The sequence below is a fragment of the Sapajus apella genome, unplaced genomic scaffold (assembly GCF_009761245.1).
Source record: "Sapajus apella isolate SASKATOON/1434 unplaced genomic scaffold, GSC_monkey_1.0 scaffold33, whole genome shotgun sequence".
NCBI classification, from domain to species: Eukaryota; Metazoa; Chordata; class Mammalia; order Primates; family Cebidae; genus Sapajus; species Sapajus apella.
In genome coordinates this window covers 12,953,252-12,969,594 of record NW_022436973.1, presented here as the reverse complement: position 1 = coordinate 12,969,594, position 16,343 = coordinate 12,953,252, and the positions used below count along the sequence as shown (strand labels likewise).

The 16,343-nt window shown below is 47.1% G+C and overlaps 1 protein-coding gene, 1 long non-coding RNA gene and 1 other non-coding gene across 6 annotated transcripts in view; 2 read left to right on the top strand and 1 right to left on the bottom strand.

Moving 5' to 3' along the window:
- Positions 1–14,802, bottom strand: part of SNPH (syntaphilin) — a 42,769-nt gene extending 27,967 nt beyond the window's left edge. Inside the window, exons 1-2 of one of the 4 annotated variants that reach the window (XM_032295385.1) lie at positions 14,663–14,802; positions 14,292–14,398 (exon numbers count right to left, since the gene is read on the bottom strand). The gene's annotated coding sequence lies outside the window, so the exon portion shown is untranslated. Of the gene's footprint in view, positions 1–14,239; positions 14,399–14,662 lie in introns of all 4 variants that reach the window. The other 3 variants (XM_032295389.1, XM_032295388.1, XM_032295391.1) reach the window with 3 other exon arrangements.
- Positions 2,013–2,149, top strand: LOC116563070. The gene has a single exon (XR_004274206.1). It is a non-coding gene; the product is annotated as a U4 spliceosomal RNA (small nuclear RNA).
- Positions 4,690–12,458, top strand: LOC116562895. Its single transcript, XR_004274119.1, has 3 exons — positions 4,690–4,773; positions 4,954–4,959; positions 12,447–12,458. It is a non-coding gene; the product is annotated as an uncharacterized LOC116562895 (long non-coding RNA).
- Positions 14,803–16,343: the final 1,541 nt, after the last annotated feature.

The window sequence follows — 16,343 nt, the reverse complement described above, 5'->3', positions numbered from 1 at the left end:
GCACATCTTCACAAGATGAAGGATGCTAAGTCACCTTACTCACCCAGGGTCACAGGAACAAAAGGTATCAAGGGCCAGCCAGGCCCCACTGGACAGCAGAGCTGTTTGTGGACTCTGACACTAGACCTTCATGGCATCTAAGGGACTCAGGCTCCCTGTTTGCAAAATAAGACTGTTGGGACCTGTGAGCTTTATGCAGGTCCAGATGCTATACTTTCATAGTTCTAGATGGTAGAAGGGAAGAACTGAATGCAGAAGTTGGAATCTGGGCCAGGCACAGTGGCTCATGCCTGTAATCCCAGCACTTTGAGAGGCTGAAGTGGGTAGATGGCTTAAGTACAGGAGTTTAAGACCAGCCTGGCCAACATGGCAAAGCCCTGTCTCTACTTAAAAATATAAAAATTAGCCAGGCATGGTGGTTTATGCCTGTAATCCCAGCTGCTCAGGAGGCTGTGGCAGGAGAATCGCTTGAACCCAGGAGGCAGAGGTTGCAGTGAGCCAAGATTGCACCTCTTCCCTCCAGCCTGATCAAAAGAGCAAAACTCCGTCTCAAAAAAAAAAAAAAAAATTCAGCCAGATATGGTGGTGCACACCTGTGGTCCCAGCTTGGGACCCTTGGGAGGCTAAGGTGGGAAGATCACCTGAGCCCAGGAGGTGGAGGCTGCAGTGAGCCATGATGGTGCCACTGCACTCCAGCCTTGGTGACAGAGTGAGATGCTGTCTCACAAAGAAGAAGAAGAATAAGAAGGAGAAGGAGAAGGAGGAGAAGGAGAAGGAGAAGGAGAAGAAGAAGAAGAAGCAGCAGCAGCAGCAGTAGTAGTTAGAGTCTCTCAGGAAACCAGTCTTTCTATCAGTGCCTCTCTCACCCACTCATATACACTGAGTACGAAACTTCCATCAGGTTCTCTAAAGGCTAGCCCTACACACTGGGAGAGTATATTTGCAAAATATATATTTAACAAGGAACTTATATCCAGAATGTATAAAATACTCTCATTCAACTCAGTAAGAAGGCCAACATCCCAGTTTTTTTTTTTTTTAATTAATGGTCAAAATACTTGAACAGACACTTCACCAAAAAATGATATGTGGCTGTCAAATAGACACAAAAAGATGCTAAATGTCACTAGTCGTTAGGAAAATGCCCATTAAAGCTGTAAGGAGATACCACTACAAGCCTATTAGAATGGCTAAGATTAAAAAGATTGACCATACCAAGTCCTGATGAGGATGTAGGAGAGCTGAAACTCCCTTAACACTACCAGTAGGAATGTCAAATGGTACAGATGCTTTGTAAACACTCTGGCAGTTTCTTAAAAAGTTACATATATATTTACCAAATGATATAGCCATTCTTCTCCTAGGAACTTACCCAAGAAAATAGGAAAATGTATGTCAATTGAGAGATTTATACACAGACATTTATAACAGCTTTAGTTGTAATAGCCACAAAAAAAAAAAAAAAAAAAAACTGGAAAAAACGAAATGCCCATCAACAGATGAATGTATAAACAAATGATAATTTATCCTTTCTTTATACTATGGAATATAAATTTGAGAATAGCCTGGCCAACATGGTGAAACCCCATCTCTACCAAAAAAAAAATAAAATAAATAAGCCAGGCATGGTGGCATGTGCCTGTAATCCCAGCTACTTGGGAGGCTGAGGCAGGAGAATTGCTTGCACCTGGGAGGTAGAGGTTGCAGTGAGCTGAGATGGCACCACTGTGCTCCAGCCTGGGTGACAGAGCAAGACTCTGTCTTGGAAAAAAAAAAAGGAATAAACTATTGGTATATACAACATGAATCTCAAAATAATTATGCTGAGTAAAAAAGCCAAACCAAAAATGTGCATATTATATTATTCCGTTTATATAAATTACTAGAAAATGTGAAGTAACCTGTACTGACTGAAAGCAGATCAGTCATTGCCTGAGGATGAGGAGGGAGGAAACTTTTGGGGATGATGGACATGTTCACTATCCTAATTGTGGTGATGGTTTCATCAGTATAGCTTTGCACAGTGGCAGTATCGTAGCCAATGTGGTTTATCCAAGGCATGATTATTGCTAATTGAAAGAAATAAAAAAGAAATATGTTAAGATTTACCAAACTGTACTTTAGATATGTACAGCTTGTTGTTATCAACTATATTTCAATAAAGTTAGAAGGAGGAGGAGGGGAAGGAGTGGAAAAAAGGAAAGGGGAAGCATAGCAAACAGGAGTTGTCTTAGGAAGCCAGGCAAACAACACAAACAACACACACACACAGACACTGACACCACACACACACAGACACTGACACACAGACACAGACACACACAGATGCACACACACAGATACACACAGGCACAGACACACACACAGGCATGCACAGACACACACACATAGACACACACAGACACACACAGATACATACACATAGACATCTACACAGACACAGATACACACACAGACACACATACAGACACATACACAGACACATAGACACGCAGGCATAGACAGACACACAGGCACACACAGAGACACTGACACACACACAGATACACACACAGACACACAGGCACACATACAGACACACACACACAGACACACACAATGACACACACACACAGATACACACAGGCACACACAGACATGCACAGGCACACATACAGACACACACACAGGCACACATACACACACAGACACACATACACACACAGACATAGACAGACACACACACAGACATAGACATATACAGAAAGAGACACATACACACACAGACACAGAGTATGAAACTCCCACATGGCCTTTAGTCCCAAGGAATCTCTCAGCCCAAGATTCCATCTGATAGGGACAAGAAAGCTTCTTGTCATTTACTCAGCATTTTTCTAGTGTTTCCTGTGTGCCTGGTTTGTGCTGGGCACTGGGAATTCAGAGACAAACAATCCTAGCCCCAGGAAATTATTTCTAGCAGCAACAGTATAGCCTTCCCCAAATTCAACCTAAACATCTAGCCACATGCCCCTAACATCCCAGCCAGATTCCCTTCACAGAGTCCCTTGGAGCCCTTCCTCCTGGGCCTGATTTTGTTTCTACCCTTGTTACCTCTTGGGAGAAAGCCTTCAATTAGCTCACAACTCCAGCAGAATTCTCTCTTTTATCTGTGCAAAACAGACATCCAAGCTGAACCCCAACTGATTTCTAATAATTGACCAATGAGATCTGAGTGTGATTCTTCACAGAATCACAAAAGTTCTGGACAGCAAAGAATCTGAAGGTTTCAAAGCCCAACATCCACCTGACTGAAGTTCTGTTTCTCTGAACAACATTCCTGTTCTACAGTCACCTGGACCCAGTTTGAATACCTCCAGTGAGGAGGGAGCTCACTATCAACTGAAGATGTGTTGAAGCTCTGGAAAAGTAGGGAAGTTATAAAGTAATTCCTATACAACATGGATGAAAGGGTACTGGCATTTATTAATCACCTACTGTGTCTAATAAATGAAGCCCCTGGACTAAGTATGGGCTTTACACATAGATTTCTAATCTGGTTTAATTACCATGCCAGCTTTGCTCTTAGGAGGCCTGGGTTATGATTATAATGCCCACATTTACTATTGAGGTACTAAGGGTCAGATAAATTAAGTGACTTGCCCAGTCACAAAATCAGTCTATGGCAGAGACGGAGACAGCAGTCCAAGCACCTCCAGCTCCAGTCTGTGCTCTCTCTTCTCAACCACCTAGAGGGCAGGGCAAGGGGGCCAAGGGGCCTGGTGCTGCCTAGGCTTGGATCCTGGTCTTTTTCATCCAGATGGCTGGCCTCAGGGATTCCTTATAACACCCACCTCTGTCAGGGTAACAGCTTCTGAGGCCTTTTTCCTCAGGCACATGGTCCAAGAGTGAGGAGCTCCCCTCCAGTGGCGGGGGAAGGGGCTCTCCAGAAGGAAGCCACAAAACAGAGTGTTGGCTCAAATGGTCTACAGCGCCAATCTAGGCCCTGGGTGCCACCCAGGGAGGGCTGGTCTCTGCAGGTCAGGGAATAGGAAGGTGTGGAGGGCTCAGGTCCTCTCCATCCTCTGAGAGCACAGAGCTTAGGCTGGTAAGAGCCTGGGCTCTGTGAAGGTGCTGCGGGAGTTGGAAGTGGGACCCCTGAGAGATTGTGTTTGAGCTGGGCTTTGAGACAGATCTGAACATGGAGAGAGAGCAGTACTAGTAGGAAGAAAATTTCAGGCAGAGGGAACAGGGCAAGTAAAAGTAATTGAGGTGGAAAGGAATGGCGGGGAGGAAATACTGCTAACTGGGGTAGAACATGTCCAAGGGTCACTTGGGGACTTTTCTGAAGTCATAACGCATCAAAATGTCCTTCTCTAGCTCTTAGGCCACCTCACTCCTATCAGGTCCAGGGCTAGCAACCTTGCTTTAAGAGCCCACCTAAGCTTTGAGGAGGAAGGAATGTACATTCACAGGCCTAAGAGGACAGAAATGGGGAGAAGAGGAGAATGAGAAAGCAAAATGAGGGGCAGGGAGAGTTTGGGCTCTGGAATCAGGTATTTGGTAGCTCAGCCACCATGTAAGAGCTGTGGGATCATGGACAAATTGCTTCAGTTTCCTATAGTTCGGCTTTCCTTTATATAATAATGCTTTCCTTACCTGGGCTGTCAGGAGGATGTTATAAGGTCACATATCCCCTGAGCCTGACATGTAGTGTAGCTGATATCATTAACCTGGACATGAGTCGGGACTTAGAGGGTCAGAAAAGCAATCGAGGCCCATAGAAACAGGAGGAAGGTTGTTTTATCAGGCTGTTTTCCACAGAGGACTGCAACAGATCATCCCATCTCCTTTCAGGCAGGAATAATCGATTTCTCCTTGGCAGATGAGAAAATGGCCCAGGGGGTAACACAATTTGTCTGAAGTCACAGGCTAACAAGTGGTGGAACTGGAAATGAGCCAGGCCTGACTCTGAAGCAGTGAGTGGCTCCCAGAAGGCCCAGGGCCGCTTAAGTGGATAGAGCTCCTCCTTTTTTGGCTCTGAGCCCCAAAAGTGAAGAAGGTGGCTACTGTCAGAAGACTTAGGTTGCCCCATGACATTTCCCTCACAGCAGAGGAGATGTTTAGAACGCCCCTTCTCCCTCTGGGGCGAGATGTCCAAAGTCTGCCACTTCTGAAAGGGAGGCTGGAAGGGAGAGTGAATGGTACAATGCAGACAGAGGGAGTGTGTGGGAAGTAATACGGGGGAAGTGGTGCCAAACTGGCTGCCTAATGAGGCTTTGGGAAAGACCCAGGACCCAGGATTTATTGTGCCTCTGTTTCCACCATTTTAAAAGCCAGAAAGGACAGGGAGCTGCCCTTTGCTGAAGAGCACCAGACTGATGGCCTAGCCTGACTAGAGAGCTCAGTGCCCTCAGACTCACCATCTTTACACAGTCCTCCTCTGCTCCCTTGCCTAGCGCCAGCTCTTTAGATCCTGTTCTAGTTCCTCCTCTTCCTCTGGGAAGTCTTCTCAGATAGTCCCGACCTACAGCCATTCTTTCTCCTGGGAATGCCAGTGGCACCCACTGCTTGCCTCACCTGTGACCAGCCCTATACTAGAATTCCAGATCATCTGGGTTACAGCTGTCAAGAACAGCCTTTCCAAACTCCATCCCATGGCAAGAATTCCTCCTAGAACATCCAGCCCTATGTGAGCAGCCCAGAGATGAGGTGCTAGCTCTCAAACCACATTTTTTACTAGATTTTTAAATTTTCTCCCTTTTCTCCCTTGAACTGAGCCAAAATTTGCCGCCTTTGCTGGCACTTGCAAGGACTGGTCTGGCATCTGTCCCTCAGGGCATGCAGAAGCCCACACTCTCTCCTGTGTCTGCACTTTGAATACCTTTACCCCTGAAGACAACTATTCCTTCACTACAGTGTGGGAAGCCATATCCTGTATACCTGTGTTGGAGTCCTCATCCCACCCCTTGTGCTTACATAACTTTGGGCCAGTTTCTTCTTCCTAGTGGTCCTAGCTTCCTTAACAATTAAAACACTTCCTATCTTACCAAGCAGCACAGTGCCTCACCTGTTGCATGTGTTCAACAAATGGTAGTTGAATTTATTTTTTGTTCACCAAGAGGCAGTATGGCTTAGAGGAAAGAACACAGCTCTGATGCCAAACAGACTGGCATCTAAGCATAGGCTCTGCAACACAGCAGCTGTGTAACCTTGAACAAATTCCTTCCCCTCTCTAAGTCTCAGTGTCCTCCTCTATAAAACGAGAATAACATATGCTAAGTGAGCCTGGATTGGTTGACTGCTTCTTTTTGTCTTTGAATCATCTGTATGTTGCCTTTCTTCTGCGTCGGCCCAGTTTCCCAGGCTACCAATAATGCAGTTCTATCACTGTGTGGCAGGCACAGTGCTCAGAGCTTTAGATGAAGATTCCATTCAATCCCTATCCACTGTGTAAAATGGGTGCTATGATGGCTAGCACCTCATACTCAGAAGACACACAGTCAAATGGTAGCTGTGGTTAATATTTCTATGTGTCAGGCCCTGTGCACCACTCACATACCTTCCCTCCAACCAGGCTAAACAGCTACCTGAGGGTAAGGACCACATCTTGGTGCCTGCGTGTAGAGCAGATCCCCAGTACATGCTGGTTGAATGAATGGATATAAATACTTCTTTACATTTCTTCACTGTGGCCAGAATAGAACCTTATCATCATAGGTGCTTAATGAATATTTGATTTACTGGAGCCACAAAAAATGTAAACTGTCATCAGTGGCTGTAAGCTGAATCCTAGAAGGCCCTGAAGCCCTGGTAGGGTTCCTTCTGCTAATTAAGAGGTCCTGTGAGATCCTTCTCTAAGAACACTCTAGGCTCTCTCTACAACCAGATCCCAACTTTCCCTCTGCAGGGAACATGTGGCAGAGTTGTCCACAGAGAGACTGCTTGCTGTCCGGACCACAGCACAACCGAAGAAGAGGGCAGCAGCAGCTCTGCTGCAATGCTGGCATGGCTTCCAAAGAACAGGAGCTGGTGGGGTGCAGTGGTTCACGCCTGTAATCCCAGCACTTTGGGAGGCCGAGGTGGGCAGATCATGAGGTCAGGAGATTGAGACCATCCTGGCTAACACTGTGAAACCCCGTCTCTACTAAAAATACAAAAAACTAGTCAGGCATGGTGGCATGTGCCTGTAGTCCTAGCTACTCAGGAGGCTGAGGCAGGAGAATTGCTTGAACCCGGAGGTGGAGGTTGCAGTGAGCCAAGATCATGCCACTGCACTCCAGCCTCTCCAGCCTGGGCAACACAGCGAGACTCCATCAAAAAAAAAAAAGAATAGGAACACAGGAACTATCCCACACACTGAGGACCTGCCAGGCACCTTTCTTCACGCCTCTTTCTCAAAGGTGGCTCCTGTGCCAGCGTGCACAGACCACTAGCCAAGTTTCCTCTTCTGAAGCTGCCAACCAAGCTTTAGAGACCCTGTGGTAGAGAGGTATGGCTAGGGCCAACTTCAAGGAGTGCAGAGGTTATCTGGAGGCCTCTGTCCCCAGAGACTCAATCCTAACAGTGTTGCCAAAAGGGAAGGGGCACCATCAGGGCCTTTGAAGCTGGGGGAGCCAGAAGCAGAAGATCACAAGCTGCCAACGTCAGGCTAAATGCCCCAGCCTTGCAAACAAGGCATTCCCTGGCCTAGGCTGCCTTTCCAGCCTTCTTTCCTTTCTCCGCCTTTGTCTGTGGGCCAGCCAATAACTACTGAGCACTATGTGCCCAGCATCTAAAACTTTGCATCTGAGGTCACAGACTGATGGCCTGTCACATACACATTTTAATATGTGCCTAGTCAGTCAAATTTTAAAAATTAGGAGATGTCACAAACAAATATCCAGAGTCCTATCTTTTTTTTTTTTTTTTTTTTTTTTGAGACGGAGTTTCGCTCTTGTTACCCAGGCTGGAGTGCAATGGCGCGATCTCGGCTCACCGCAACCTCCGCCTCCTGGGTCCAGGCAATTCTCCTGCCTCAGCCTCCTGAGTAGCTGGGATTACAGGCACACGCCACCATGCCCAGCTGATTTTTGTATTTTTAGTAGAGACGGGGTTTCACCATGTTGACCAGGATGGTCTCGATCTCCTGACCTCGTGATCCACCCGCCTTGGCCTCCCAAAGTGCTGGGATTACAGGCGTGAGCCACCGCGCCCGGCCCAGAGTCCTATCTTATAAATCAGAAGATCTGATAACACTGGGCACATGTTCTTGTAGGCAAGAAGGGTGGGAGCAGGATAGCAGCTGCCTCTTTCAAGCAAGCACTTTCCAATTTGCTACAACCCTGGCCTGTTTTACCTTTGTAGACAATAGCATTTGACATCCCTTGCTTAACATCTTTCATTTTGCTGTAGAGACTTTCTCATGACCTTAGGAGACAACATCATTTCCCAATTTTACAGATGAGGAAACAAAGGCTCTGAGGGAAAAAAATATCTGGGCCAAAATTCAAACCCCAGCAGCCCAACTTCAGAGCCAAACACAGGAACACTAGTCCATGGCAAAATGAAGAAAATATAGACAGGGCAGTGAAATTCTAACAAAGCAAAAACGTATTCAATTTGAAGGAATGCTAATTTTTTCTGATAACATGGCTTTCTTACTTGTGGGAATAGAAGTATTAAAATGTTCTTTCTCTTATTATATGGTAATGACAGTAAAGAGAACCCTAAGTGTCATCTGAAGGTCCTCATCTGGTAAAATAAAAAGCTAGCCAACCTAGGATGGATTCACAAATGCACTTATCTTTATGAAATCTAAGCCCAGGACCCACTGCTCTGCTACAGACTTCCTGTCCCAGTATGACAGCAATATTCTGCTACTCCTCTTGGTTAAAACAAAAAACAAAAACATATAACTTCATCTAACCGTATCTGCATCATTCTATTTTTGCAGAGGTGGCTTTTGAACTGAGCTTTTCCCCAGCTCTCTCCCTCCAGCAAATCCACAGAACATAATTCTTATTATATTTGTTCATACTTATTATATTTGTCTTATTCTTCCTCAAATTAAAATTATATGTATCCTATCCACCCTTCTACCCCTTAAAGTCATTACAGAACAGAAGAAAGACACTTTGGGAGGCCAAGGCGGGTGAATTGCCTGAGGTCAGGAGTTTGAGACCAGCCTGGCCAACATGGAGAAAGCCCATCTCTACTAAAAATACAAAAACTAACCAGGTATGGTGGTGCATGCCTATAGTCCCAGCTACTTGGGAGGCTGAGGAAGGAGAATCACTTGAACCTGGGAGGCGGAGGTTATAGTGAACCAGGATCATGCCACTGCACTCTAGCCTGGTCAACAGAGCAAGACTCTGTCTCCAAAAAAAAAAAAAAAAAAAGAAAGAAAGAAAAGAAAAGGAAGAAGAAAGAGTTGCTGAATTGTTAGCCACTCAGAGCTAAAAAAGCTCTTAGAGATCATCACCCCTGACTCCCATTTTACAAGCATGGAAAAGCAAAGGGTCTGACCTAAGGCCACCCAGTGGGTCAATGGCAGAGCTGGGGTGAGGACCCAGGTCTCTTGACTCCTCTGTGCTGGCTCTGCCTGCTGCGTCAGGCTGCTTCCCAGCCACTCCCTTTTGGTTGGCTCAGCACCTCAATTCAGAGGACAGTGCTGAGCATGCGACAAACACTCATAAATATCTGATTAATGCAAAGCAGCCTGGGACACACAGGCCTCTGCCTCTCCAAGGCCCTCAGCTTCAGCTTCACATCACCTGCATCAAGACTTCCCTCAGCACCAGCTGCCCATCAAATGAAGAACTGGCACCCCGGGCCTCTGGTGGCCTAGATGTAGAAAGACCCCATGTGGCTCAGAAATGCAATTCCCATTAGGCCAGAGTTATGAACCAAGCCCTGCTGAATAATCTTAGGCACATGTCTTCACTTCTCAGGTGTTAGGTGCTCCTCCAGACAGGTGGAATGCCTAGAATGGACATGAAGAAAAATTACCCAAGCCTATCAGATGGTTATAGGCGCGAGACAGTCTTTTTCAGAAGAATTTCAGAAACCTGCTTCTAGAAGCCTCTAAGGACAGGAAAGGTTCTGGTCTACCTGGGACAAATGGATAGTTCCATCAAAACTGTGCCACGGAGTGAGCTTGGATGGTCCCCCAGACTCTGTGTCCACCTTCTAGATTGATGAAGACAGGAGCCAACAAGTCTTTAGGGCTGTTTGGAAACATTCTAAATGGGATAGAACCCTATACTATTATTATTAAATTATTATTCACAAACTCAATGCCAAAAATAAAGAGATGTTAATGGCATCATCTCTCTAAAGCCTTCCTGACCCACTCAGTAAGAAAGATCATTCCCTTCCCTCTGTCTCCCTACCCCCTCACACACATATCAGTATGTCTTATAGCTTCCAGATATTTTCTCATACCTACATGTTTAGGCATCTGTCTCCCTCTGTTAGATACGAGCTTCTTAAAACTAGGACTCGCCATTTACTCTTTCTTGTATGCTGTACACTTAGCCCAGGGCCTAGGTAATAAATGACAAATGCTGATCAATGTTCAGCAAGTTAAGGAATCCCCTCCACCTCCAATACTGGAACGAGGTTGCATGTAGGCCTTTTAGAGCCAGTAGACACATGCGATCATTTGAGGGATGGGAACTCTCAGAGGGAAACTGGCTTACCCATGGTTACACAGTCATTGGAAGGGCTCAGACTAAAAGCAACCCTTTGAACACCCAGTCCAGTGCACTTTCAGCTAAACATTTTCTAGGTTCTATGACACACTGGTTGCACAACTCTAGGTAAGACCCTTTGCCTCTCTGCCTTGGCTTTCTCACTTATAAAAATGGGTAAATTTATACATATATATATACATATATATATATATATGTATATATATATATATATATATATATATATATATATAATAGTGCCTACATAATGGGATAATCTGAGCAGTAAATAATTAAACCTCTGTAAAACAGAGCACAACACATAAGAAGGCTCAAGGCTGGGTGCAGTGACTCATGCATGTAATCCCAGAACTTTGGGAGGCAAGGTGGGCGGATCACCCCAAGGTCAGGAGTTTGAGACCAGCCTGACCAACATGGTGAAACCCTGTTGCTACTAAAATACAAAAAATTAGCTGGGCATGGTGGCACGTGCCTGTAATCCCAGCTACTTGGGAGGCTGAGGCAGGAGAATTGCTTGAACCTGGGAGGTGGAGGTTGCAGTGAGTCAAGATTGTGCCATTGCACTCCAGCTTGGGCAACAAGAATGAAACTCCATCTCAGAAAAGAAGACGACTCAAAAAACGTGTCTGTCTTGACTGTCATTCAGGCCTAACCATTATCCTTGGTAAAGGGGCACCCACCAACCATCAGCAAAGGAGAGATCTTGATGAAAGGAAAACTCACCATTCCTGACTCTCACAGTTTTCAACCAGGAAGTACCCTGCAACAATCACTTGAGAGAAACGCCTGATGTCTCACCATAAAATGTTCACAGCTTTTTCTTCTCCACACCCCTATACACATTTGCAAATGCACACACAGCTCATAGCATCAGCAAAGTATGCATGAAGAGGAAGTGAAACCTTTGGCACAGCATGTTCCAGACAGATCTGGTGTCAGGTAACAGGTCTTGCTGTGCAAGCATGAGCAAGTCACTCATCTCTCCAAGCCTCAGTCTCCTCATCTTTGAAATAGGCATTATTTGCTATAAGGATTACCTCAGATAGTTAATGGTCTAGGACTTCAGAAATGACATTGAGGGTAATAATAATTGTTTGATTTTTATTTAACAAAATCCACTTGACAGAATGTCAGAAGCAGAAGGGGTATTAAAGATGACTTAGTCCAGTCCCATCATTATATAGACGGGCACACAGAGGCCTTGAGGGGAGGCCTGACTGGCCCAAGGTCATGTAATAAGGTGGTGGTTGAATGGGACATTGGACCTGGGTTTCATGACTTTCTACTGCATATCCACGTTGGCCACTTGATTCTAATTATCTGCTCCCCTCCCTCACACACAGAAAATGACTAGAATCATTCCCTTCCCAATCCTGCCTTCACAGTCATGTCACACCAACCAGTGCCATCTGGATCCCTTTTTGCCAACATCACCACCCTCCCAGGCACATCTGGCCCCTTTCGGTCTAGTCAGGAGCCTTAGGGGGTAGGCAAAGCATCTGTTCACCACCAGTAATAGCAATAATAACAGTAGTAGAAATAATAATAATGACAACCAACAACCTGTATGATATCCTACACTTAAAAGGACTTTCACCTCTACAATCAACACATTCCTAGTTTCTCCCTAACCTAGTTGGACTAGGGACATAATTTCCTCAAGTTCATTTCATTCAATACTTACAGCACCTACTTTGGGCTGACTCATGGGCCAGAGGCTGGAGACATAGAAAGGAAAATGACAGGGCCTCTGCCAAACAGAAATTGAGAATGGAGGTGGGGGGACATGACAACTTATTTTGGCCCAAATGGTGCAGCGGCAACACCCTCCACCCGGCCCTGTGGGGAACTTCCTTTACCATGCTGTCAAAAGGCAGAAGGTATCTGTGGAATAGAGGGGAAAAAGACGTGTGCTAGGCTGAAAATGACAGCAGGAAGGAAGATAAAGAATTGAAAATACAGGCACCAAAAACATGACTCCTGGCCTCAGGGTGACTCTAGGGAGACACTCCAGGGAGAGCAAGAGAGCCGCAGTGGGATTCGCATGAGATCTGGAAGACCTGATCCCTGCCCTGCTGCCAGCACACAAGATTCTGCTGCTTCTGTTCCCTCAGAGACTCCGCCCTTGGATGCCAGGATTTTCCAAACCCAATGCTGGGCTATAGGTCTCCTTGGGACCATCATTTGCTGGAATGATGTCACAGTCCTTGCAGTGGAAATGCTGCTGCCTAGGCTCTGAGCCTGGTGGCCCAGCACACTTCAGCATTCATTACCCCTGGCAGGGACACCATCCGCAGGGGTGTGGAAGAGACTGGTAGGGGAGGGGGAGGGGGAGGAGAAGATGACTATAAGCAGCCACCTCTTCCTCCCTTCCCCCAGTCTATCTCCTAAGTCCTGAGTTCCTGAGAACCTACTATGTGCCAGGCACAGGCACTATTTTAGGTGCTTCCACATACACCTCACTTAATCTTCGCATCAGCCCTCTGCAGGTGTACCCCTAGATTTACAGATGGAGAAACTGAAGATGGGGGAAGGGAAGTCACTTGGCAGTACATGGATGTCACCATAGGGCTGTCTGGTGCCTCCAGTTCCTTGTGGCCCACAAGGTCAGTGTTTCACTTGAGAAGTCCAGAGTTGAAAGAGATCAACTGAGGAAACCCCAGTTATTTCATGGACCTAAATTTAAATTGCCTTAGCAAGGGGTCCCCATGACATGTAAAAGCTGCTTGAGTGATACACTGAAATTATACAGATCATTTAATCCAATTCTTGCATTTAACAGATGAGCAGACACCCACGCCTAAACAATTTTAAGATGGCTACTTGTGGCTAATTAACAAAGGGCCTAGAACCCCAATTTCTGGCACTTCCCTTACATGACTCTGCCTGCAGAGACCACCTTTTTCTGAGAAGCCTCCAACCCATCCCCACACCACCAGATGGGCAGAGAAGGCAGAGGAAACAGGCAGCATGTGACTGGCCTCTCCTTCAGTCTGCAGGGTTGGGGAAGGGAAGATGGGGCTCCCCAGGCCAGTAGGTGTTGCAAACAGCACAGCTCCCTGCTGGGAAGTGGAAGGCTTCATATCCCAGGGAAGCTCCGTGGAGACTGAGGCTCAGCTCTTCCACTCGAGGACTTAAGGGCATTTCCCCCCAGATCTACTGCAGGGCCCTGATGCTTCTCAGAGGGAAAGATGGGATGGAAGCAGTCATTGGCACTTGACCTTGGGGTGGGTGTGGGGTTCCATCCTTCTCCCACCTCCAGGTACCCTTGTTCCTCCCCCAAGAAGGAAAAGAGAAGCTTAAATGTTTGCCAAATGCCAGAGAGGAAAACAAATAAAAATTGGGAGGGGTGGGGTTTCCTAAAAACCTCCTAATCGCCCACTTTGGGCATCTTCCCTGCTGCAATCAGCACCCTCTAATTCGTAAATTTCACGGAAGGGAAGGGAAGGAAGAGCTTAAAGGGATGTAGGGGAACGAAGGGAGGGTAAGAATGAGTCACGATTAACCCCTCTTAGGCTGGTGCCCTCCAAGGGATTCTACCGCAGCAAGCGGTTGCAAGCAGCCCCCACCTGCCGCGGTGCAGCGCAGGGCCAGCTCCCAGCTCCGCCGCGGCCTCCTCACCTGAGCCCACTCGCCCTCCACAGCCCCGCCGGCTCGCACCACTCCGGCCCGGCTTGGCGCAGCGCCTCTGCAGTCGTTGCTGCAGCCGCCAGGCCCTGATCAGCAACCTGCGGGGTTGGGAAAAAGAGAGACAGGGGCGGGTGAGCGCAGGCGGGGAACACACGGGCAGCTGAGCCCCCGGCCGCTGACAGCTGGGCCGCTTTAGCCAGAAGGCTTGGAGGACAGGCTGCCTGCCTGGTGCTCAGTCCCCTCCTCCTCGCGGCCCGCGGCCCCCACCCCACCCCACCCCACCCTCTGGCACTTGGCACTCTGGGCTGCGGCGGGTGCAGCTGGGCGGTGGGCCTGGAGGTCCCCGGGGTCCTTGTCATCACCTGCGGAGGCTTCCATGGCTTCAGCTGCCCTGCGGGGGCCGCCGAATTGCTCTCCCGAGCCCCTGCAGGAGGCGGCTAGCTGGGTGCTCCTCGGGGCTGGGGCTGCCGGGAGGGAGGGGCGGGGAGGGTGAGGTGGATGGAGGGGACCAGCCAGTCGGCGGCTCGCCGGCAGCTGCGTAAGCGGGCCCGTCTTTACTTTCCTTCTTAAAGAGATAGTTGGTATCTTGCTATAGAGGCCCTGGGAGCAGAGACGCAAGCACACGGGGAGCAGGGTCCTCTCCCACTTACACACCAGCCGGTACTCTGAGCTGGGCGATCGGTCGGGCATGGTGGAAAGCGTCTTGGTCAGCTAACAGGCTGTGTGACCCTGTGCAAGTCCCTTCACCTCTCTGGGTCTCAGCTTTTTCTTCTGTAACGTGGGATGATGATACCAATCTCACTCCCTGGCACATAGTTGGCTCTAGTTAAATAGTCATTTTTATCCAAAAGCCTTTAGGAACATTTTTCACTACCCAAACGAAGTTTGAGTACCAGGGTTATTTAATGTGAATGGCAAGCAGTACTTGGGATACTAAGAAAAATGATAGCAGGAATCTTAAATATCTGAAAATGAAAATGTTTTCCTTTGAAGTAGTGAAAAGGTGAATCATTGGAAGGATCTCAGAGAGATAAGATATCACAACCTAAAATGTTCATTGTGGCTCTTTTCCCTCTGTCTTCCCTCTGATATCACAGGGGAAACAAGAGGACCAAAAAGTCCAAAAAACTGGATTTTCTGCCTAGTCCTTCCCTTCTAGCCATGCAACTTTAGATAAGTTAACTCACTTTCTGGGCCTGGTTCCACCATCCTGGAAGTCCTTTTGTCTTAAGTCTCTGCTTCATGTGTGGGAAAATAGGTGGAGTGAGAATGGGCTCCTTCTTTCTGAACCAGCCCTGTCTGATGTGTCATTACTTTGTTCTAAACCATCCAGTGGTTTTCCATATCGCTCTCGGCCACATGCCCTCATCTTACTCCAGCTCTCTGACTTCATCTTGTTTGGCTCTCCCCATCACTCACTTTTCTCCCATCAAGCTGTCCTTCTTGCTGAGGCCTCATTGCTGGGCCTTTGCATTTGCTGTCTCCTTTGCCTAGGACACACCAGAGAGCCACCTGGTTCAATCCTTCCCTTCCTCCAGGTCTCTGCTCAAATGTCACAGTTTCAGGGAGGCCTTCCTTAACCATTCTACATAAAATACTAACTCCCTCCTCTCCACCCACTTTGCCCCTAGTTTTGCTATATTTAATTACCAGCTGACATAGTATATATTTACTATTTCTCATTTATTACTCCCACTAGAATGTATACTTCATGGGGGGAAGGAACTTTGTTTTTTCCCTTGCTGTATTTCCAGTACCCAGAGCAGTGCCTAACACATAGTAGGAGCTCAATAAATATTGACTAAGTGAATGAGAAAGCAAGCACACATTGTGCCAGGCCCCAGTGTTCTATGAGAACATTCGGCCAGATGCCATCCTGGAAGTCCTTTTGTCTTAAGTCTCTTAAGGCTCTTAAGTCCTTAAGTCTGTTTACTCTTGCCAGTGCTGAATTTGGTACCCTCTACTCTCTGCCCCAAGCTGACTTTCCAAAAGAAGAATCTGTAAAGTGACTTCACTGATTTACATCATGACTCTGCAGTACTG